This window comes from Bos indicus x Bos taurus, chromosome 16, assembly GCF_003369695.1.
Source record: "Bos indicus x Bos taurus breed Angus x Brahman F1 hybrid chromosome 16, Bos_hybrid_MaternalHap_v2.0, whole genome shotgun sequence".
Taxonomy (NCBI): Eukaryota; Metazoa; Chordata; class Mammalia; order Artiodactyla; family Bovidae; genus Bos; species Bos indicus x Bos taurus.
The window spans coordinates 58375799-58401333 of NC_040091.1; the positions used below are offsets into that span (position 1 = coordinate 58375799).

General features: G+C 42.4%; 1 long non-coding RNA gene across 1 annotated transcript in view; it reads right to left on the bottom strand.

The window, feature by feature from the left end:
- The window catches only part of LOC113906791, a 254544-nt gene that overhangs the window by 182384 nt on the left and 46625 nt on the right, over positions 1 to 25535 (bottom strand). The window lies entirely within an intron of this gene.

Below are 25535 nucleotides of genomic sequence, written 5' to 3' on the forward strand. Positions count from 1 at the left end.
TCAGACATTATTGCACCTTCTTACATGAACAGCCCAGCTCCCTTTCTGACTTCACTCCATAAGACAGTGTCTAGGTCCATCCATGTCTCTACAAATACCATATATTAACACATGTATGTACAATCCAGAAAAATAGTACAGGTGATACTATTTGCAAAACAGAAATACAGACACAGACATAAAGAAAAAAACTATGGACATCAAGGCGGGAAGGGGTGGTGGGATAAATTGGGAAATTGGGACTGATATACGTACACTCCTGAATATTCAACCTTGAATATTCATTGAAGGACTGATACTGATTGGAAGCTGAAGCTCCAAATACTTTGGCCAACTGATGCAAAGAGCCAACTTATTGGAAAAGACCTTAGCGCTGGGAAAGATTGAGGGAAGGAGGAGAATGGGGCAACAGAGGATGAGATGGTTGGATGGCATCACCAACTCAGTGGACATAAATTTGAGCAAACTCTGGGAGATAGTGAAGGATGGAATCCTGGCTTGCTGCAGTCTATGGGTCGCAAAGAGTCAGACAGGACTTGGCGACTGAACAACAACATTACTGTGTATAAAATAAACAACTAATAGAGCTCGGGGAACTCTATTCAGCACTCTGTGGTGATCTAAATAGGAAGAAGTCCAAAAAAAGAAGGGACATGTATATCCAATACTTTGGCCAACTGATGCAAAGAGCCAACTCATTGGAAAAGACCCTAGCGCTGGGAAAGATCGAGGGAAGGAGGAGAGGGGATGACAGAGGTTGAGATGGTTGGATGGCATCACTGACTCAACGGACATGAGTTTGAGTAAACTCCGGCAGTTGGTGATGGACAGGGAGGCCTGGCATGCTGCAGTCCATGGGGTTGCAAAGAGTCAGATACGACTGAGCGACTGAACTGATGTGTATCTATAAGCATAGCTGATTCACTTTGCTGTACAATAGAAACTAATGCAACTTTGCAAAGCAACTATGCACCAATAAAAATAAAATTTTTAAAAAAGATGGATAAAAAAGCCCAGCACCCTCTCCCTGAGGCACATGGCACCATCTTCAGCTCTGTGATCTATTGCCCTCAAGGACACTGTTCTTCATTCCCTGAAATCTTCAGGATCTGTACTTTGTCCTGCCACCATCGTGATTGGCCCCAAACACCCTGATTCTTGAGTTCTTTGACTCTCTAACCTCTAAAGGGTTTCTCTCTCCAGTTCCTTATCATCACCTGCAACTCTTTCACTCCCAGGAGTGTGCTTCATAACCACACACAGTCCCTCCTTCCTTCCAGCTGCCCCAGTTTCTCCCATCATACCAGCCCTTCCCCATTACCGAGACCCCCAGGTCACCCATTTCTCTTCAGCTCCCTCTTCTCTCCAGTGGTTCTCATACTCCATGACCCTTTGTTTGAATCACTCTTTTGCTATATAGAGTCTTTACAGCACCAATCCAATTAGCACTCCCGTTTTCAGAAACCTATGCCCTGTGCTAAATGGGATATCCCAGTATTACCCAAAGGCTCCTCACCAAGCTCTTTGTGTGTTAGGTTCTTTCCACTCTAAAACATCTATTACATCATCTCCTGATTCATTCTCCTAAAGCTGAGTTCTGATCCCCCTTATACCCTGCTCACAAACTTTCAAGTAATGCCAATGGCCTATCAAAATAATTTTACCCATCTGAGATTTATATTCCAGAACCAACCCACCTCTCTGACCTTATGTTGCTCCTGTCTGTTTCTAATATCCTCTGTCACCCTGAACTTACTTCCCATCTATGTTTCCAACACGTTTTTTTCTTTCTCTCAAGGTAGGAAGGTGTGTGTGTGTGTGTGTATGCTTGTGTGTGCATGCATTTGCGTGCATATTCAGTTGCTCAGTCATGACCCCATGGACTGTAGCCTGCCAGACTCCTCTGTAGGTGAGATTTATCAGGCAAGAATACTAGAGTGGGTTGTCATTTCCTCTTCCAAGGGCTCTTCCAGCCCAGGGATTGAACCTATGTCTCCTGCACTGGCAGGTGGATTCTTTACCACTGAGCTACCTGAGAAGCCTGTGTGTATACTTGTACGTCTTGAATTATTGTTGTAAGGCCATACCCTGCCAAAACTTTCCCAGGTTTTTCTGAAAGGGCCCAGGATACCACAAAGCACCTTCATCACCTGTTGCAGCCAGCACTGTGTCTCCTCCCCTCTCCACTCCTGGCAGCAACATTGTCCAACACGCCCCACGTGCTGACCCTCCCCCCAGTAACAGAGCCATTTCCTGAGCATAGTCCCACCCCAAGTCTTCCTGTGCCAGCATCATTCTGAACTGCAGTCTGGTCCATGAAGAGGGGAGACTTCCCTCATCTCCCACACCCCAGGGGACCTCGGTCTAAAATTTTCATCCTAAAGTGTGCTTTAGGGTATTCCCAATGCATCACAAAGGGTTTGTATGAAATCTACATTCTGGGTTCCTGCTTACAATCTCTCGCTTCCCAAGAATCAGATGCAAGGCCTCAGACTGGCAGAGAAAATCTCTGTGAGAAAAGAGAAAACAAAACTGATTTTCTCTGAATTCCCGTCCATCCCCCACTCCCCATCTCCAACCCCATCTGTCTCCTGCAGCTGCATCGCAGGCCCAATCAATAAAGGGCTTTCCTTTCACATGGAAGCTTTCTGTGAAGTTTGATGGAAAACACTAGTCAGTAATCCAAAGGCCAAGCTTCGCCACTGGTGACCCTGAGAGAGCCACTTAACTGTTCCGAGTAGCACGCCTATCTGCCTCCTCTACAGCAGAGAGGTTGTGAGAACCATCCAACGTGATACTGCTAAAACCGTGCTGTGAATTATCAGTGCTACATACATCAAGCTTCTCGGGGCAGAGATCTTGGTGTGTGACCTAGAGCAAGGTTAATTAACCTTCTAAACCTCAGTTTCTCCATCTATAAGATGAATTAACAAGAATCACCTCACAGTCCACTTTGAGGATTAAATATTATATGGAAATTGACTAATGCTTTACTCATGTAGAAGGCAATCGTAAATCTCAGTGTTGGTCTGATGGTGGTGGTGGTGATGGTATTCCATGAAAGAAGATGTTATCTCTATTTTGAAAATCTGAAGGTATTAGTCTGCTTATATAGAAGTCCAGCTGGATCTTAACCCCAAGGAAAACAAAATATCAATTAGCACTAGATGTCCTTCAAAGGCAGGTCCCCTGTTACTTATAAAACATTTGAAGATTTTCCTACTAGAGGAGCTTTAAAATTCTTCTATATTATATTATAGAATACCCATAAAACGTCATTATATGTAATGGCATATATAATTTGAATGTTTCAAAATCTATTTAAGATATTACAAAAATTTCTATAGCTATTAAATTATATCTGCCACGTTGGCATATTATACAGACACACTTGTATAGCATCAGTTTAATTGTTCAGTGCCAAGCTTAACTCCTTTTTTGTCTGGTATATTTTTTACACAAGATTTAATTTGGGAATAAACAGTCCAATATAAACAGAGCAGAAAAGGCATCACATGATTATTTCATATTTCCAGCACATTGTATCTGGCCATACATTTTTAATATCATAAAATTGGCTGTTCTGTAATATTTTGATTGGAGATTTATACATACTGTTGCCACATCCTTTAAACAGATGTACGGTAAATTTGATGAAAAAAAAATCTCTTCCTCCTGAAACTAGGACACTGGCTCATTTAAATAATATGGAACAACAACAGTTGCTGTGGATGTTTTAGAAACACAGGATGTTTTATAAAGTCAAAGGGCTCATAACGTGCTGTTACAGTTTTATTCCCAATTCATCATAGAGCTTCAAAACTTCTGACTGACGTGCTGCTCTATTTCCCACAACGACCACTCCTATCCAGACTGCCTCATGTCCAGTAGCAACACAAACACCATGAAATAAGAAGACTGGCCTTCCTAGTGAGAAACTGCAGTCCCATGGAGGGGGTGAGACTGAGTCTATGTCACAGGCTTGATCACAGCCATCCTTACAGGCTGCCCAGAAAACTAGAGCAGGACAGAGTTAGCCTGGTTCCAGTTCCAGCCCTGGAACTTAATATCTATGGAACTCAGTACTGCCTCAGTTTCCCCACCTGAAATGGAAATAATAAAACCTATTTTGCATGGAGGTTGTAAGAGTTTAATGAAATGGGCCATAATGCCTAGGAAAGTGCATGACACAGAACAGATTCTTTGTAAATGATACTCAGTATAATCCGTATTATATTATTATGTGCATTATCTTGCTCATAGGTATGCCTGGTCTAAATGAGCTTCAGTAGATAGGGTAAGAGGATGCTCACAGATTCACACCAGCTACTAGAAAAACAACAATAACCAGCACAGCAATACAAGTCCCATCCCTTATGGCAACAGGTCTTGTATACAGAACAATAATTACTTGAAAAGCCTCTCCACCTTCAAGAAATTTTCTTGAAAGCTACAGTTCTAAGTGGCCTTTGAGCACCAGTCTGAACAACCTTCCTAATTCCAGAAACCACACACTCTAAAACACCTGAAATAATTTCTGCAGTCTGTGCAATGCTTTTATTCAATGTTCCATCTCTATTAATCCACCAGTAATTACAAACCTCATTGATACGAGTTGTTTCCAATGCCTTCCCAGTTGGCTTTTACTAAATTATTTTCACCAGAATCCAAAGTAATTGATTTATTTAAAAAAATTTTTAATTAAAAAAAAAAACTGATCTGAGTTCTTCCTTCTCCGGTGAAGATGCTAATGAACAAATCAAATGCCAAAACACCAAAGGGAAACCAAGAGATTTTGATTATCTGCTAATGCTAAATAAACAAACTATGTTTTCATTTCTTCCATTACTTGGCCTTGGGAATTTTTACATTTGGAGTCACTCTGTCAATCATTTCCTCCTTTATCCAAAATCCGCTTCAGCCAGCACTCTATTTCTGTGCTTCTTTTTAAACTTCTTTAAACAGTTGTCTGTCTGCCTCATTTTCACTTCCTCCCTCCCTTTCTCTCTCAAATCCACTTCAATCAGCTTGTTCATAAACACTTCACCAAAACTGCTTTTATCCAGGTCACAAATGACTTCCTCATTGACAAGTTCAGTGGTTAAATTATTGTTTTCCTTTTCATTTAGAATTTCTTAGGCAATATTTAGATTATATGAAAAGTATAAATAATTCAGTGGTTATCTGCATTCCCACCACCAAGCTTAAAAAGCAGAGCATCACCAACATTGTCAGATATCTCCTGTGTATCCTTCCTGGATGGCTTCCTCTTCTTCCAGTCTTCAAGTAACTAGTATCCTGAATTTAGTATATTTAATTTCCACATATTTCTTTACACTTTTAGTATGTAGGTTTCTCTAAGCAATATGCTTGTTTTACATTCTTCAACTTCATAAATGGTATTCAACTATAAAGATTCTTCCATTTTCGCTCTTACTACCGAATTTGTGAGATTCATCCATGTGACTCTCATTAATTTTTGTCAGGTGAACAGAATCCCATCATGCAAACATAGCACCACATATTTACCCATTCTCCTACTGATAGACATTTAGGAATGCTTCTGATATTTTTGCTAAAAATAAACAGTGCTTCTAATAGCATTCAGTATGTATCTTGTATGGACTCCAGGGGTCAATTCTCAATGTCTACCTTTACCTCCTGGAGACATTTGACATGGGTAATCATTCTCTCCTTAAAATGGACTCTTAACTTGATTTAGGGACACCACATTCTTCATGTTTTCTCTTTATTTCAATATCACTGCTACTTCTCGGTCTCCTTTGTGGCTTCTCTTCCAGCCTCTAAGTACTGAATTACCCCAAGACAGACTTTGTCATTCCTCCCTTCCCTGTTTTCACTCCCAGATAATCTCATTTTCTCCTATGGCTTTAACTCTCATTTAACTAAAAATATAAGTCCCATATGATCTAGATATTCCACTGCTGGGTATATATCCAAAGAAAATGAAAATACTAGTTCAAAAAGATAAATATACCCTAATGCTCATAGCAGCATTATTCACAATAGCTAAGATATGGAAGCAACCCAAATGTCCACCAACAGATGAGTGGACTAAGATGATATGGTGTATACACACAGACATACATAGGAATAATACTCAGCCATAAAAAATAATGAAATTCTACCATCTGCAACAATGTGGATGCACCTAGACTACTATGCTTAGTGAAATAAGTCATATGTGCTTAGTTCCTCAGTCATGTCCAACTCTTTGAGACCCGGTGGACTATAGCCCACTAGGCTCCTCTGTTCATGGGGATTCTCCAGGCAAGAATGGTGGAGTGGGTTGCCATGTCCTCCTTCAGGCAATCTTCCCAACCCAGGGATTGAACTTAGGTCTTCCACATTGCAGGTGAATTCTTTTAACAATTGAGCCACCAGGGAAGCCCAAATAATAAGTCATATAGAGAAACACAAATACAGTTTGTTATCACTTAGAAGTGGTCAAACAAGAGATGAAAAGAGTAAACATCAACATTTGAGGAATCAGTGAACTAAAATGCACTAGAACGGTTGAATTTAATTCAGATGACCATTATATCTACTACTGTAGGCAAGAATCCCCTAAAAGAAATGAAGTAGCCCTCATAGACAACAAAAGAAATACAGTACTTGGGTGCAATTTAAAAAATGACAGAATGATCTGTTTGTTTTCAAGGCAAATTATTCAACATCACAGTAATCCAAGTCTAGGCCCCAACCAGTAAGACTGAAGAAGCTGAAGTTGAACAGTTCTATGAAGACTTACAAGGCCTTCTAGAACTAACACCCAAAAAAGATGTCCTTTCATCATAGGAGACTGGAATGCAAAGTAGGAAGTCAAGAAATACCTGGAGTAACAGGCAAATTTGGCCTTGGAGTACAAAATGAAGAGGGGGCATAGGCTAACAGAGTTTTGCCAAGAGAATGCACTGGTCATAGTAAACCCCCGCTTCCACCAACACAAGAGAAGACTCTACACATGGACATCACCAGATGGTCAACATCGAAACCAGGTTGATTATATTCTTTGCAGCCAAAGATGGAGAAGCTCTATACAGTCAGTAAAAACAAGACCAGGAGCTGACTGTGGCTTAGATCATGAACTCCTTATTGCCAAATTCAGACTTAAATTGAAGAAAGTAGGGAAAACCACTAGACCATTCAGGTATGACCTAAATCAAATCCCTTATAATGATACAGTGGAAGTGACAAATAGATTCAAGAGATTAGATCTGATAGAGTGTCTTAAGAACTATGGATGGGGGTTCTGTACAGGAGGACACTGTACAGGAGGCAGGGATCAAAACAATATCCAAGAAAAAGAAATGCAAAAAGGCAAAATGATTGTCTGAGGAGGGCTTACAAATAGCTGAGAAAAGAAGCTAAAGGCAAAGGAGAAAAGGAAAGATATACCCATTTGACTGTAGAGTTCCAAAGAATTGCAAGGAGAGATAAGAAAGCCTCTCTTAGTGATCAATGCAAAGAAATAGAGGAAAACATAGAATAGGAAAGACTAGAGATCTCTTCAACAAAATTAGAGATACTAAGACATCCTGGAATGTGAAGTCAAGTGGGTCTTGGGAAGCATCACTACAAACAAAGCTAGTGGAGATGATAGAATCCAGTTGAGCTATTTCAAATCCCAAAAAGATGATTCTATGAAAGTGCTGCACTCAATATGCCAGAAAATTTGGAAAACTCAGCAGTGGCCACAGGACTGGAAAAGGTCAGTTTTCATTCCAATCCCAAAGAAAGGCAATGCCAAAGAATGCTCAAATTACCACACAATTGCACTCATCTCACACGCTAGTAAAGTAATGCTCAAAATTCTCCAAGCCAGGCTCCAGCAATACGTGAACCATGAACTTCCAGATGTTCAAGCTGGTTTTAGAAAAGGCAGAGGAACCAGAGATCAAATTACCAACATCCGCTGGATCATCGAAAAAGCAAGAGTTCCAGAAAAGCATCTATTTCTGCTTTCTTGACTATGCCAAAGCCTTTGACTGTGTGGATCATAATAAACTGTGGAAAATTCTGAAAGAGATGGGAATACCAGACCACCTGACCTGCCTCTTGAGAAATCTGTATGCAGGTCAGGAAGCAACAGTTAGAACTGGACATGGAACAACAGACTGGTTCCAAATAGGAAAAGGAGTACGTCAAGGCTGTATATTGTCACCCTGTTTATTTAACTTATATGCAGAGTACATCATGAGAAACGCTGGGCTGGAAGAAGCACAAGCTGGAATCAAGATTGCTGGGAGAAATATCAATAACCTCAGATATGCAGATGACACCACCCTTATGGCAGAAAGTGAAGAGGAACTCAAAAGCCTCTTGATGAAAGAGAAAGTGGAGAGTGAAAAAGTTGGCTTAAAGCTCAACATTCAGAAAATGAAGATCATGGCATCTGGTCCCACCACTTCATGGGAAATCAATGGGGAAACAGTGGAAACAGTGTCAGACTTTATTTTTTGGCGCTCCAAAATTACTGCAGATGGTGACTGCAGCCATGAAATTAAAAGACGCTTACTCTTGGAAGGAAAGTTATGACCAACCTAGACAGCATATTCAAAAGCAGAGACATTACTTTGCCAACAAAGGTCTATCTAGTCAAGGCTATGGTTTTCCAGTGATCATGTATGAATGTGAGAGTTGGACTGTGAAGAAAGCTGAGCGCCAAAGAATTGATGCTTTTGAACTGTGGTGTTGGAGAAGACTCTTGAGAGTCCCTTGGACTGCAAGGAGATCCAACCAGTCCATTCTAAAGGAGATCAGTCCTGGGTGTTCTTCAGGTGTTAGTTGCTGAGTTGAAAGCAATTTCTACCCTATGTCAAATTCTGCCCTCAATCAATGACCAACTTTGTAAGAACAAATCAGAATCATACCTTTTGAAAGAAAGTTAAATCAGTGATGGCAGTTCTTGAACTAGAAGTTAAGTACCTGACTCTTAAGACGTTGTACATTTCCTTTAGGAGTAACTAGCATTCTGGGGAGAAGGCAGTGGCAACCCACTCCAGTACTCTTGCCTGGAAAATCCCATGGACGGAGGAGCCTGGTAGGCTGCAATCCATGGGGTCGCGAAGAGTTGGACACGACTGAGCGACTTCACTTTCACTTTTCACTTTTCTCTTTCATGCATTGGAGAAGGAAATGGCAATCCACTCCAGTGTTCTTGCCTGGAGAATCCCAGGGACGGGGGAGCCTGGTGGGCTGCCATCTCTGGGGTCGCACGAGTCAGACACAACTGAAGCGACTTAGCAGTAGCAGATGCTAAAGCTGAAACTTCAATACTTTGGCCACCTCATGTGAAGAGTTGACTCATTGGAAAAGACTCTGATGCTGGGAGGGATTGGGGACAGGAGGAGAAGGGGACAACAGAGGATGAGATGGCTGGATGACATCACTGACTCAATGGACATGAGTTTGAGTGAACTCCGGGAGTTGGTGAAGGACAGGGAGGCCTGGCATGCTGCGATTCATGGGGTCTCAAAGAGTCGGACACAACTAAGCGACTGAACCGAACTGATCACTTGTATATGGAAGCTAAAAAATAAAAGCAAATAAGTGTATATAGCAAAAATAGAAACAGACCCACAGATATAGAAAGCAAACTAATGGTTAGCAGTAGGGAGAGGATAGGAGAGGAGCAAGATAAGAGTATGAGATTAAGTGACACAAATTACTACATATAAAATAGGCAAGCAACAGGGGTATACTGCACAGCTCAGGAAAATGTAGCCTTTATTTTGTAATAACTTTATTGGGAATATAATCTATAAAAACACTGAGTCACTATGCTGTATACACGAAATATTATGTCAACTATATTTCAATTAATAAAGGGAAAAAGACAGAAATAAATCCCATTTTTTGTTGATGATTTCAAAAAGTACACCATGAGCTTTGTTCTCCCCCTTGAACTTCCGCCCTCTCCATCTAATTTTCTATCCAAATCTCCACTGGGATATATAAATTTAACATATCCAAAACTGATTAATTTCCACAATTGTCCCCCCAAAGCTATTTCCTTATTATATACTCTTCATTTCAACATATCAAATTATTTGATAAGTTGCTCCAGAAAAAAAAAATTTTTTTTAATCTCTTTTATCCTATATATCATTTCAAACACTTCTAAACACTTCTAATCCATCCACTAATTCTATGGGATCTACCTTCAAAATACGTCTCAAAATAAACCACTTCTATTTACCCCCACTTGTGAGGGCTACCATACTCTCACTCAAACTTAACAGCTTTCCAATTGGTCTGCCTACTTTTGCCCTTGTCCTCCTGCAAGCCACCAAGCAGTCAGAGCGATCTTTTAGAAAAGTAAATCATGTAAATTCCATGATGTCTTTCTTCTCTTTGGAACCCCTTGGGGTGGCCCACCTCACTCACTGTGTAAGCCAAATCCCCTGTCACAGCCTGTTCATCAAGCTCTGGATGAACCACCCCCCTGATTGCTCCGCTTCCTCATCTCCAACCTCTTCTCTTCACTCACTGAGCTCCTATCACACTGGTCTCTTTGCTGTTCCTCACACACACTTAACACTCTATGCCTCAGCTCCTTTGCATCCGCTGTTCCTTCTGCCTGGTTGCTCATCTCCCCCATAGATGTGCAAGGCTTGGTTTCTCCTGTCATTCAGAACTCTGCTCAAATATGTCCTTCCATGCCCATGTTATCCAGTATTTGTCTCCTATTTCTCCTGACTACTTACCCACATCACTTGGTTTATGTTATGACCTAGATTCCTTTGGAATTTTAGGTGCTCTGTTTTTAAATTCAAGTGTTTAGAAATTAAGGTCAAAGCAAAATTTTTCAGTATTTTTGTTTGACATCCACATTACTATGATTCTTCTCCTGGATAAAAAGAAATGGCTGGCAGGACTCGAAGGGATGCGCTAAGACACAAATTTGTAATCTGTTTTCACGGCACCTAAACTACTGTCATCGGATTCAAAATTCCCTAGGGTATTGGTGTAGACAAAAATTCCCAAGTTCATCAGCTGAAACCTGCCTCGGACTTTCATGGAGTCATCACAGAATCTGGTGACATGGACTTCTCTTACAGGAACTGCAGGAATACACTGGTTTATTTAAGTACTGAACAACTATGAGGCACAAAGCAGCACTCTCAGCCTACCTATGCAATAACATAAATTGCAAGGCATGGTGTCTATCCAGCCCGGTGTTCCGGAGGCTCCCCAGGAGGTAAAGGATGTACTGTGATATCTGAGAAGGGTCACACCAAGTGAAGTGCTGCAAGTTCAGAGCAAAGAGGTCAGCAAATGATAAAAGCTAGCGTCTGTCAAGCAATCCAAGTGTGCCAGGCTCAGAGATAAATGATTTACATATATTATTTCAGTTAACCCTAAAAGTAATCCATGGAAGTAGACACTAGTGTTATCCCTTATCGAGAAAAATGGAGGCCTGAATTCATACCACCAGAGGTAAAGGACTTGGTTCTGTTTCATGGCAAATTTTGAGTTCTTTACCTATGCCTGAACTGGAAAGCTAAGTGCAACATCACCTAAAAGAAATTCTGACCGCTGAGCCCTCAGGGTCTCCCTCCATCATGGAAGAGCTTGGAAGATGAAAGAACTAGGATGCATTCTATTCATAAGCAATTATTTCAGTTTAGTTCAGTCGCTCAATTGTGTCCGACTCTTTGCGACCCCATGAATCGCAGCACGCCAGGCCTCCCTGTCCATCACCAACTCCCGGAGTTCACTCAGACTCATGTCCATCGAGTCAGTGATGCCATCCAGCCATCTCATCCTCTCGTCCCCTTCTCCTCCTGCCCCCAATCCCTCCCAGCATCAAAGTCTTTTCCAATGAGTCAATTCTTCGCATGAGGTAGCCAAAGTACTGGAGTTTCAGCTTTAGCATCATTCCTTCCAAAGAAATCCCAGGGCTGATCTCCTTCAGAATGGACTGGTTGGATCTCCTTGCAGTCCAAGGGACTCTCAAGAGTCTTCTCCAACACCACAGTTCAAAAGCATCAATTCTTCGGCACTCAGCTTTCTTCACAGTCCAACTCTCACATCCATACATGACTACTGGAAAAAATATAGCCTTAACTAGACAGACCTTTCTTGGCAAAATGATGTCTCTGCTTTTGAATATGCTGTCTAGGTTGGTCATAACTTTCCTTCCAAGGAGTAAGCGTCTTTTAATTTCATGGCTGCAGTCACCATCTGCAGTGATTTTGGAGCCCAGAAAAATAAAGTCTGACACTGTTTCCGCTGTTTCCTCATCTATTTCCCATGAAGTGATGGGACCAGATGCCATGATCTTCGTTTTCTGAATGTTGAGCTTTAAGCCAACTTTTTCACTCTCAACTTTCACTTTCTTTTTTTTTTTTATACCATAACTGGTTTATTAATATTTATTGCAAGAAATTGGCTTAGATGATCTTGGGAACTAAGTAGGCAAGTCTAAATTCTGTAGGGTAGATTGTCTGCAGTTCACATGTGGAATGTATTCTTCAGGGAAACCTTAGTTCTGCTTTTGAAGCTTTTCAACTGATTGGATCAGACCTACCCAAATTATTCAGGATAATCTCCTTTATTTAAAGTCAACTGAATATAGATTTTAATCACATTTAGAAAATAATCTTTGCAACAACTTGATTAGCATTTTATCAAATCATAAAGGATGGCACAGAGAACTGGTCATCATATCATATGATTGAATAAAAGAGTGATTGCAGGGTCAATTAGAGCCAGATGCAGAAAAAACTTTTGACAAAATTCAGTATTTTTTAGGAAAAGCACATGCAGACAGATGAACACATACACACTCAGTAAACTCAAAATCAATGTCATATAGAACAGTCTTCTGGACTTTGTGGGAGAGGGAGAGGGTACTTTCACTTTCTTCAAGAGGCTTTTTAGTTCCTCTTCACTTTCTGCCATAAGGGTGGTGTCATCTGCATATCTGAGGTTATTGATATTTCTCCCAGCAATCTTGATTCCAGCTTGTGCTACTTCCAGCCCACAAACAATTATTTAGTGCCAACAGTAAGCTAGGAACTGGGGAAATCAAGATAGACAAGTCATAGTTGCCATCCTTACAGAGCTCTATCAGTGGAATGGGAAACAGACATCATTATAGGCTGTGTAATGAGGTTAGATGATCCAGGTTGAAATTCTGTTTCTTGCATTTGTTTAGAGTAGCTTAGAAAAGTCACTTCCCCTCTCTATGCTTCAATCTCCTGTCTGTTAAAAATGGTGCCTTGTTCATGCATTCATTTACTGATCATATTTGAGATCATGTTATGTTCTAGGTACTAGCAATATGGCCCTGAATAAGATCGTCAAAGTCCCAGCCTTCAAGGATCTTGCAGTCTAGTATAAGTCTAGTGTGAGATCAGAATCTACCCCACAGGTTGTTATAAACATAAAAAGAATAGGAAGCAATTAATATATATTGAGGTTCTTAGTCACTCAGTTTCATCCAATTCTTTGCAACCCTACGGACTGTAGCCCATGACACTCCTGTATCCATGGGGATTCTCCAGGTAAGAACACTGGAGTAGGTTGCCATGCCCTCCTCCAGGGGATCTTCCTGAATATTCCCAGCCCAGGGATCAAATCCAGGTCTTCCCAACCCAGGGATCAGACCCAGGTCTCCCACATTGCAGGCAGATTCTTTACCATCTAAGCCACCAGGGAAGTGGGTAGTCTATCCCTTCTCCAGGAGATCTTCCTGACCCAGGAATCAAACCAGGGTCTCTTGCCATTAGTATATTTTCAATGTATTCATTTATTCAATAAATGTTTGTGAAGTGCTTCTAGTGTGCTAGGCATCTGTTTAGGTGCTGAGGATATTAACAGTGACAAAAATATATGAAGATCCTGCCCCCACAGAGCTTGTATTCTAGATAGAGACAGAAATTGAAGGAATAAATGCATGATTCAAAGTCAGGAAAGGACCAGGAAGAATATAAATCAGGTAAAGCACTAGAGGGTGCCAGGGGGGAAATGTGAAGAAGAAACAGGTCAGGAAAGGCCTCTCTAAGAAGGTGCCACTTGAATATAGACAGACTTTTAGGAGGAGGAGAAAGACATGCAACCAACTGGGTGGGGAGAATCCCTCTAAGCTCTTTCTGAGAACAGAGAGAAGAGCCCAGATGAAGGAATGTGCCATGGGCAGCAAGGAGGCAGTCGTGGCTGGAACACAAGGACAGACAAGACAGATACCCAGAGACTGTTCACTCAGCCAGGGGCCAGGTGGGAATGTGATGAGGACCAAATGACACGGCCTGATAGATAATTTTATGTGTCAACTTGGAGGGTGTATTTAGATGAAATTAACATCTAAATGAGGCTTCCCAGGTGGCGTTAGAGGTAAAGAACCTGCTGCTAATGCGGGATAAATACAGGTTTGATCCCTGGGTAGGGAAGATCCCCTGGAGGAGGGCATGGCAACCCACCCCAGTATTCTTGCCTGGAGAATCCCATGGACAGAGGAGCCTGAGGGGCTCCAGTTCATAGGGTCACAAAGAGTCAGACACAACTGAAGTGACTTAGCACATATGTACCATCTAAATCGGTGAATTTCAGCAAGCCAGCTGCCCTCCATAATATGGGTGGGCCTCGCCCAACCACCTGAAGGCCTGAATAGAACAAAAAGACCAGTCACCGCCAGCAAGAGAGAATTCTTCAGCAGACTGCCTTCAGTCTTCATCTGTATCCTTGCCCCATCTAGGTCTCCCAGACTGTCAGCCCACACTGAAGATTCTGGACTTGCCAGCCTCCACACTCATTGTCAGCCAATCCCTTATAACAAATCTCCCGGTACTTCCCTAGTGGCCCAGTGGTTATCCACCTGTCAATACAGGGGTCGTGGTTTCAATCCCTGGTCCAGGAATAAGAACCCACTTGCCCACAGGGCAACAAAGCCCATGTACCTCAACTACTGAACCCTCTTGCTGCAACTGCTGAAACCTGCATGCCCTTGAGCCCATGTTCCACAAGAGAAGCCACTGCACAGTGAGAGTAGCCCCTACTTGCCACAACTAGAGAAAGTCTGCGTGCAGCAATAAAGACCCAGCACAACCAAAAATAAAATGAATAAATAAAACAATAATGTATCAATGAGAAGACTCATTTAAAAAAAAGTCTCCTTTTACATATAGACATATCTTACTGGCTCTGTCTCTCTGGAGAACCCTAAAACCCTCTGAAAGCACTGAAGGTTCTGAGCAGAGGAATGATGGAGTTTAATTCATCTTTTAGAAGAACCCGTCCGGCTCCTATGTGCAAGGTACACTGTAGGGAGCCCAATAGAGACAAGGATGGCAGGTCAAGGGCATCTCAACAATTACAACGAGAAATGATGGTTCTCACCGGAGTGGCAGAGGCAGATGTGGTAGGAAGTGGTCAAGTTTCAGATATATTTTGAAGGTAGTGCTGACAGGATTTGCTGATGGATTAATTATTATAATCACTGTAAAAATAAACTATGACAGAACGTGGTTAAGAGCCATAATTAAGGGGTACATAAGGTCATACAGGATCAAAGATTAAGGAGAAACTTGCTCCTTCAGGAAGGTGAAGAATTTCCAGTCAGGGGAGCATTGACTTTGGGGTTGAGGTTTGAAGAGCAAGCCTTGTGGGAAAGACAGGGCAAAGAGACATTGCAGGCTGACAAAGAAGCATAAAGAAGTAGGTGGGCAAGAACAGAGGGTGCATGCAGGGAAGGCCCAAGCATCCTGGCAAGGCCTGAGCAGAGGGCCTGAGAGAGAAGTGCCTGAGAGAGAAGTGCCTGGAAAGGGCTTTGAAAAGGAGACTGGGAAGATAGGCAGGGGTGTCAGCAGGCACTTTATCCTACTTTAATCAGATGATGGTGCATAAGATGATGCACTGAAGGGGCTGGTAACGCCGTGTTCCAGGCCAATGGAAGAGCCTCAACCAGTACCTTCAACCCCAGCTGAAAGTGGTCAGTGACCCTCAACCCTTCACACCCTCCAGGTCCTGGAAGCAAGACCAGAATCAAATCCTGTGAATACAGACTTATATTCATCATCTAATGCCAAAGAAAAAGGTATTTCACTCTAAGATGAGAAAAGCAGTTGGGTGATTCATTCCTGGAGCTCAGGTTTGCCCTCATCACCTGCTAAACACATTTCTGGCAGTGATCTCTGCCTATTAAGCATCTCTGGCCACAAAGAAGTGATATTGATTTATTTCACTTCTACAGCTAGAGGTATTTATTCCTATTTGCACCCTTGCTTCTTTATTGCAATTTTTAAAATATCTATGGTGGCGATAGATGCTCCTGCTGCTAAGTCGCTTCAGTTGTGTCCGACTCTGTGCGACCCCATAGATGGCAGCCCACCAGGCTCCCCCATCCCTGGGATTCTCCAGGCAAGAACACTGGAGTGGGTTGCCATTTCCTTCTCCAATGCATTAAAGTGAAAGAGAAGTTGCTCAGTCATGTCCGACTCTTAGCGACCCCATGGACTATAGCCTACCAGGCTCCTCCAACCATGGGATTTTCCAGGCAAGAGTACTGGAGTGGGGTTCCATTGCCTTTTCCGGGCGATAGATGCTAGGTCTTATGATTCATGCTTTGGGGACATTTAGGGGAAGGGACACCATGGGGTGAGTGGATGTTCAACATGACTTCTTCTTGAAGATAGACCAAGCATGCAGTCTTTCCTGACTTGGCTAGACAGAGTTGAAAATGACTCAAAAATCAGCAGATCAAGAAGGGTCCAAGTTTCCAATCAGTCATCTCATTGCTTTAGATCCTACTGCATGCCTATTGCTGTGCATAGAGCTGAAGATACCGAGATGGAAGCAAACAGGGCCTTTGCCTACAAAGAGTTTACAGTGGGAGTCAGACGTGTCAGTAAAACAAACCATTACAAGAGGAGACAGGCATCACTTTAATAGGTGTGTAAACAACTGTTAAGGCCAGGAGAAGCACCAGGCAGAGAGGTCAAGGATGAGCTCCCCAGGAGGTGACTTGCTGCTGAGCTATAAGGGATGCAGCCATGAGGCAGATAGAAGGGTGTTCTGCACAGAATAGCGGCAAAGGATGCTTCTAAGCAATCCAACAAGAAAGTTTCAGCAGTCTCTCCACTCAGTAAAATTGACCAAGGATCAAAGTTCAACAACTCATTTCTCACTAAGAAGACTCTTGAGAATCTCTTGGACAGCAAGGAGATCGAACCAGTCCATCCTAAAGGAAATAAGTCCTGAATATTCACTGGAAGGACTGATGCTGAAGCTGAAACTCCAATACTTTGGCCACCTGATGCGAAGAACTGACTCATTTGAAAAGACCCTGATGCTGGGAAAGATTGAAGGCGAGAGGAGAAGGGGACAACAGAGGATGAGATGGTTGGATGGCATCACTAACTCAATGGACATGAGTTTGAGTCAACTCTGGGAGTTGATGATAGACAGGGAGGCCTGGCATGCCGCAGTCCATGGGGTCACTAAGAGTCAGACATGACCGAGCAATGAACTAAACTGAACTCTGACAAGACATTAGGACATTAGTTTAATAAAGAAATACATGGAAACCACTTTGTATTTCCAGTTTTAATCAACTGGAAATCAAAAGTGTCTCCATAATTGTCTTTAATTCTGCAGGTGTTGGGTTTATAGCCATCCCTCCTTCCATGATGCCTTCACTGAGGCCAGAAGTGACTTCAGTAGCACTTGCAGAGTGGGGAGGGTTCTAGTGGGGCCATGAGCTACTCCCCTGGTGGACAAAGCCATAGACAGGAGAGAAGGTTAAAGAGAGAGGATGAAGAGAAGCAGAACAGGGGAAAGATAAATAGGAAAGAGGATCCAAAAGAAACTCATACTTCATTGGCATGCTTGGGAAATAGCTCACCAACATCTGCCTCACAGTTACTACCCTGCCCTAAATCTACTCTAATGTGGCTTATTAACAGCATGTTAATATAGACCTCATCAGATCATCTTCAGGGGCCCTCAAAGCTGAGGAAAAGGGTCAGAGCTGGCCTGCCAGAGACACCTGCTGCTGCCCCAAGTCTCTCCCATCCAGAGGCAACAGGCCTCCAGCTTAAGAGCCTCTCAAATGCCTATAGAAATGTCTTGGACCTAAAAAACTAAAGGAAGTGGTTCCAAATACAAAAAAAAGTATAACATTGAAATTATTGTTTAATTGAATGTCTACAAGATGTAATATTATATCAACTTCATTAATTGTTCAATTTAACATTCCTCAAAAAAGTCATTATATTAGACAACCATTTAAGGTCTTCTAATCCCATGAGAATTCTTTAATATGGATATAATTTCTAAAAATCATCATAAATGATGTTAAAATCAAAACTAGAAAATAATTTAAAATTTTCACAACAAAAAGAAAAGATAAATTTACCAGGAAGTATGGAGACATTTCACATCACATCATATCCTTGGAATGTTTGCTAAAATCTAGAATAAGGCCTCAAATGTAAGAGGGAGGGCCTAGGGCCTTCAAATTCTTAGAAGAACTCTGGCTGTCTTCCAGGAACTTTATTTTCCAGGGCTTATTGACCAACATCTCTCCCTAAGATGATAAACATTGCCTTGAACCACATTTGAGTGGTTCAGAATGTTGTCTGGTAGTAAATAGTGTTTAATAGAAATTGTATTGTCAGTGCAAACTCGGGTTCTTGGAAGGTTCTCTGGAATTCCCAGTAAGTACAGAATGACTTTGCAGCATGTCATTTTTCTGAGGGTGGGATTTACTTGACTGGTAACATGACAAAAGGCTCCAAAATCACTGCAGATGGTGACCGCAGCCATAAAATTAAAAGATGCTTACTCCTTGGGAGAAGAGTTATGACCAACCTAGACAGCACCTTAAAAAGCAGAGACGTTACTTTGCCAACAAAGGTCCGTCTAGTCAAGGCTATGGTTTTTCCTCAAGTATGGATGTGAGAATTGGACTATAAAGAAAATGAGCACTGAAGAATTGATGCTTTTGAAGTGTTAGAGACAACTCTTGCGAGTCTCTTGGACTGCAAGGAGATCCAACCAGTCCATCCTAAGGGAAATCAGCCCTGAGTATTCACTGGAAGGACTGATGCTGAAGCTGACACTCCAATAGTTTGGCCACCTGATGTGAAGAACTGACTCATTTGAAAAGACCCTGATGCTGGGAAAGATTGAAGGCAGGAGGAGAAGGGGACAACAGAGGATGAGATGGTTGGAAGGCATCACCAACTCAATGGATGTGAGTTTGAGTAAAGTCTGGGAGCTGGTGATGAACAGGGAGGCCTGAAGTGCTGCAGTCCATGGAGTTGCAAAGAGTCAGACATGACTGAGCAACTGAACTGAACTTGATGAATGCATATACCAGAGCCTAACAGATAGTTAGTGCTTAATATTTAACAAATAGAAGTCCTCCTACGATTCCACAATACAAGATAGATCCCCACCTCTAAATCAGCATGTGTCACACAGCATTGAATTTTTTGTACCACTGTCTCCTCCAATTAATTATGAGCTCCAACAGGATAGAAACCATATTCACCCACCATTGCATATTTAGTATCTAAAATAGTACATATTAGGTGTTCAAGAAGTATCTGTTGAGTGAATGAGAGAATAAAGAGATAGACAATAAATCAAAAAGGGTTTCTCCTGTAGCATGAGGTCAGCTCATGCTAATTCTAGTTCTAATAATAATTTTAGCTGCCAGTTTTTGAATGGTTACCATGTACCATTACATGCTAAATGCTTTTCAATATTGTCTCATTTAACCCTCATGTCTTTGAAGAAGGTATTAGTAAGATAACAAAACAGTTCAGAGAGATTAAGGGCCCACAGTCATACACTTAAGAAGTGAAGATGACATTTGAACAGTTAATACCAAGCATGCATGCGTGCTCAGTCATGTCTGACTCTCCATGACCCCACGGACTGTAGTCCACCAGACTCCTCTGTCTATGGGTTTCCCAGGCAAGAATACTGGATCAGACTGTCATTTCCTTCTTCAAGGGATCTTTCTAACCCAAGGATTCAAACTCCTACATCTCCTACATTGACAGGTGGATTCTTTACCACTAGGCCACCTGGGAAGCCAGTTAATACCAACCTCTTCCCTAAAAATAAGCATTGTTCTACTCTATTCTATACAGTCACTCTGCTCTTTGTGCGAGACTTAATATCACATGGATAAATATAATTTTTTTTAATTGGGTCCGAATTCCTGCCCAGGACTGTATCCAGATGATTTCCCAGGCATGGATTCTAACCATACCCTTCCCACTAACTGGGCCATGAGCACAGGACAGGGTGAAGGGCAAGGCAGAAATAAGAGTCAGTGCCAGGACCCTAACACCTTCCTGGGGCCACATACTGTTACAGGACGTCCCTGGCTGAGGACTCTGGCCCCCTGGGCTCTACCACCAAAAGGCCATCTGATTTCAGTCAAGTCTCCTCTCTTCCCTGGAGCATTCCCATAGCCTCTTGCAGTACCAACATCCTCACCACTAAATGCCCAGCCTCACCCCCTTCTTTTGCAGCCCAGGGGAGGTGCATTTCCTCCTCCTGCCCATCACTTTGTGTCTGGAGGCAGAAGAGGAATTACCTCGGGAATTGCAGCCTTAACCAGCGTAACTGCCCACATGGCTGTTATTCTTCCAAGTCTCTGAAAGCCCGGCTAACCGCTTGCCTCAGTTAATAGCGAGCAGGTTAGGTTCCTTCATAGGTTAATTATACATTGTGTGGAGAGCATTTCCTTTCATCAGTTCTAAATTTGCTCCCTTTTAATTTCGTGGAGTGCTGCCTCCTTCTCTGAAGAGGGGAAAGGGCAAGGCGGAGCCTGCAGTTGGCTGGCTGCTTCTCATTCATTACACTCGCCACCCGGAGCAGGCTTACTCCTTTCCCCTGCTCCTTTTAGAATGGAAAATTTCATCTTTCTTGGTGTGGAAGTCACCCCTTCCCCCATAGCCATCCGCTCTGTCCTTCCAGGGACCTTTTCTATTTCTGCTGTGTCCTACCCGAGATTAGGTGAGCTGCAAAGTGAATGAGATGGCCAAGGTGACCACAGAGCACAGGTTTACCAGAGAGCATAACAATTCTTCTCCAATTGTGCTCCAGTTTGTTCTTAATACCCACTAATGTCTTGCTCACCTTTGGAGTTGCCCCTTTCCTTTAGAAATGAAATCCAATAGCCCAGCCAAGATAACTAGTGGATCCTTCTTATCCAAAAAGGTGCTGGTAATTTAACTCAAACACAGCAGTTTAATTCTTTTCCTCTCCAGAGATACCCAGGATCTTGGCTACTCTGTTCTTTGTCAATATAGAATGTTATCTTTCAAAAAAGAGGGAAGGGAGTTTGTTCTTTCAGGTGAAATAGCACACGGGTCTCTATGAACCTGGCACAGAATCCCCTGTGTGTTGATCTGGAAGTGGCATGCGAGGACATCTGATGGGACCCTCCATCAAGGTAAGCAAAGCCAAAAGGCTAGGGAGTTGTTTCATGTCTCACATTCTCCATTTGATCATCTAACAACTTATTTATTGAGTACTTACTATAACTGAAAAAGAGGGATGAGTAAAACAGATCTAATCATAATAGCTTACAGTTCTGAGAACTTGCCAGGCATTCTATTAATCACTTTGTATGTTATCTCATGTCAACCTCTCAATAACTCCATGAAAATAACAGTTATTATCACGCTCACTTTTCATGCTAGGAAACTAAGGCTTGGAAAGGTTATAAAGTTTGTTCTAGATGCCAGTAAGCTGTGGAGCAGGAGCCAAACCCAGCAGGTGTGACATCAGATGGAAGCTCTATAATCACTCCCCTTCCTAGCCCTATCTCCTTGGGGCTCTCAGCCTCGTGATCTGGGAGCCCACTGAAGCCTTCTGTTTAAGCCAAGCTGGGGAGCTTTCCTCTTGCTAAGGGATATCAACTACTTCTTCCCACTCTATGACTCTACCACATCCCAGTTCATCAATGGCTTTTTGACTCTGCCTAAGACCCACGTTCACATTGAGCCCTGGATTATACCCATTTAGAGGTTTTCAAGTTTCGTAAGTGATGAAGATATATCTGAGATTCCAGACTCCCACCTAACCCAGCTCACACTGCCATCTCCAAATCAGATGCCAGAATCCAGAGCAGAACACGGTCTGGGACATTCCTGAAAGAGGGTACTCGCCAGGCCTCTCCCTAAAGGAGCTTCCACTGGTCTGTTTGAGGTTCCTAAGACGGGAGCTGTGTTGATATGAGCACATGTGGGTTCCAGCTTACATTCAGTGAGTACTCACACACTTGACTTCATTTAAGACCCACAGCTATCCTCTGAAATGGGTACTATGTAATAGAGCGGAAAGAGACATAGAATGGTTAGTTAACTTGCCCAAGTTGGCACAGCTAAGTAGGCTTCAAACCTGGGTTGCCTGATTCCAACACAGCTAAATAGGGAAAGTCTCAATGATGCCTAAAGAAACTCGTATATACCAGGGAACTCAGTGGCCCTTCAACCCAGACTCCTGGCTCTCATGCATAGAGCCAGCATATGAATTCTCTCTCCCTGAACTCAGGCCAGTCATGTGACCGGAATTTGGGAGCAGGCAGAGGAGCCTCTGCCCTTCTCCAGCAGAGCTGCCTGCCTAATGCTCTGGCTGTTTATTACTGACTCCTCCCGATCTAATGGGAGTTGAAATTTCCATTAATTAAGAATATAAATAAATAAATGGGTAGGAAAGAAAGCGAGATGGTGGCGTGGTGCCCAGAAGGCTCTGCAGAAAGCAGCCAGTTCACGCTTCATTAGCATCTTTGCTCCCTCTCCAAACCTGCTAATGCAGCCTTTCTTCTGAGACACACTCAGGGAACTCCAGTTTGGAGGCGATGGTTTGGTTGCAAACCTTCCACACTTCTGAGCATTTCTGAGTGGCTGTTCGCAGCCTTTAGAGAGCCAGCTTGACCCCAACCCAGAGTACATCTTCAGCTCAATCACCCTCCTTCCTACTGTGCCTTCAAAAAAAGAAAGATGATTTCTGCCGCCCGCCCCCCACCGCCCCCTGCCACACACACACACAGGAGCCCTCATGCTGTCACAACGCAATGTTGTATGATGGTGACTCAGCGGGTCGTGAACGTTTTCTTGGTCACGTTGTCCTCTCAGCTAGGTCTTTATGTTCCTCAGGTCAAACCTCTCCCCTAGAAGTCAACATTGTGCTGTTGCAGACCAGAAGCAAGAGATGAAGAGAGAGAAGGTGAGGCACAGGTGGGAAGTCCATGCCGCTAGCAAGCACGGGTGCCTCACCTACCACGTCGGGCTTTACATCAGAGATAAAAGTCGCCCCCGCCCCGTGTGCAGCCATTCTGGGGAGAGGACATAACAAGACAGCAGGCAGCATTTAATAAGAACAAAATTGCACGCTGCAGGCTTCCCTGGTGGTCCTGTGATTAAGAACCCACATGCCAATGCAGGGGACATGGGTTCATCCCTGGTCCAGGAAGATCCCACTTGCCTTGGGGCAACTAAGACCACGAGCCCAGGCCCTAGAACCTGTGCTCTGCAACAAGAGACGCCATCACAAGGAGAAGCTCGCACACGGCAAGGAAGAGAAGCTGCCCACTCGCTGCAACTAGAGAAAGCCCATGCACAGCAACAAAAGACGCAGCACAACCATAAATAAATAAACAAAACTGCATGCTGCAGACTTTGTACAGTGGAGCTTATGAGAGAAAGAGATAATGGAGTGGGAGAAGTAAAAGTTCCAGGACGTCTATATAGTGGGGTTAGGGAGGGGCAGCAAGCTGTGTGACTTGTGTCAAGGCTGCACTGCCCGACAAGCACACTGCTTTCTTTTGCTACAGCTTAGAGTTTTCACCATGATGAGGGTGCTGCCCACACCTCCCCCAAGGCTGTCCTTTGATGCTGCTACTCTCATTGAGGGTTCTACAACCCTGAAGTTGAGGCTTATGCTGGGCCAAGAAAGGGTAGTAGAAATTCCTTTCTACCTCCTCATGCAGAAATAGGATTAGGATTAGCAGCTAAAATGGGTGAGTGAAGCTGGAATCAACGGAGAATTTTTTAGAAGCAGAGGCAGAAAACTCATTCACACGCAAGAGTGACAATGAATCGCTATCTTATACTATACACAAAAATTAACTGAAATAGAAGAGGCAGCCTACTGAATGGGAGAAAATATTTTCAAATCATACCTAATAATGGTTTAATATCCAAAATATATTAAGAACTCAGGCTCTAGTTTTTCAAGAGATTTATAGGTGACCAACATCACTAATCAGGGAAATAAAAATCAAAACCACAAGATATCACCCACACCTGTTAGAAGGGCTATTATCAAAAAGGCAAGAGGTAACAAGTTTTTAAGAATGAGAAGAAAAGGGGATCCTGGTACACTGTTGCTGGGAATGCAAATTGGTGCAACCACTATATTAAAGAGTATGGAGGTTTCTCAAAAAACTAAAAACAAAACAAAAAAGAAACTAAAAGCAGAACTACAATATAATCTAGCAATTCCACTTCTGAGTATTTACCTAATGAAAAGGAAAACACTAACTCAAAAAGATATCTGCACCCACAAGTTAGGTTCAATGCAGCATTTTTTACAAAAACCAAGATATGGAAGCAACTTAAGTGTCCACCAATGAATGAATGGATAAATGTGGTATATGTGTGTGCAATAGAATATTATTCAGCTGTGGAAAAGAATGAAATATTGCTAATTATAGCAGTATGGATAGACCTTGAGGGCATTATGCTAAGTGAAATAAAGTCAGAGGAAGATAATGTGTAATCTCACCTATATGTGAAATCTAAAAAGAAAAGAACAAGCTCATAGATACAAAGAACAGATTGGTCTTTGCCAGAGGTGGGGGTGGGGGAAGAGAAATGATTGGGGGGAAGACAAGGTACAAACTTTTCCAGTTATAAAATAGTCATACAGAGTCATAGGGGTATAACGCACAGCATGGTAACTATAGTTAATTACACCGTATTACATATTAGAAAGTTGCTAAGAGTAAATCTTAAAAGTTCTCATCATAAGAAAAAAGTTTTAACTATGTATGGTGACGGACATTACTAGACTTAGTGTGGTGACCCTTTCACAATGTACACAAATGGTGAATCAGAATGTTGTACATCTGAAACTAACATAATATCAATTACACTTCAATTAAAAAAAACACTAAAAAAAACAACAACAAAAAAAAAAACACTGATTTGAGGAAGTTGTCATAACATCAAAAGGTTTTACATCATTGGCTTCTGAGACTGCCATTCGCAATAGGTCTTTCCTTTCTTGCATAGATTTCTTTGTAGTGGCAGATGCCTGGACGGTTTTTAATAGTTTAACTTGTGCCTACTTAGACTGAGGGTCAAAACAGTCTCAGTTTCTTTTCTGAATGTATTTTCCTAAGTCCCCCAGCAGCTTATGCTGTGAACTTACCTCTAGGCTTTGCAAATTGCCTAACAGCTGTCATCCATTATGGATTTCCCATAGAGCAATCCTGAACTTTCACAGAAATGCAGAACTTTTCCAGAAACAGTATATAT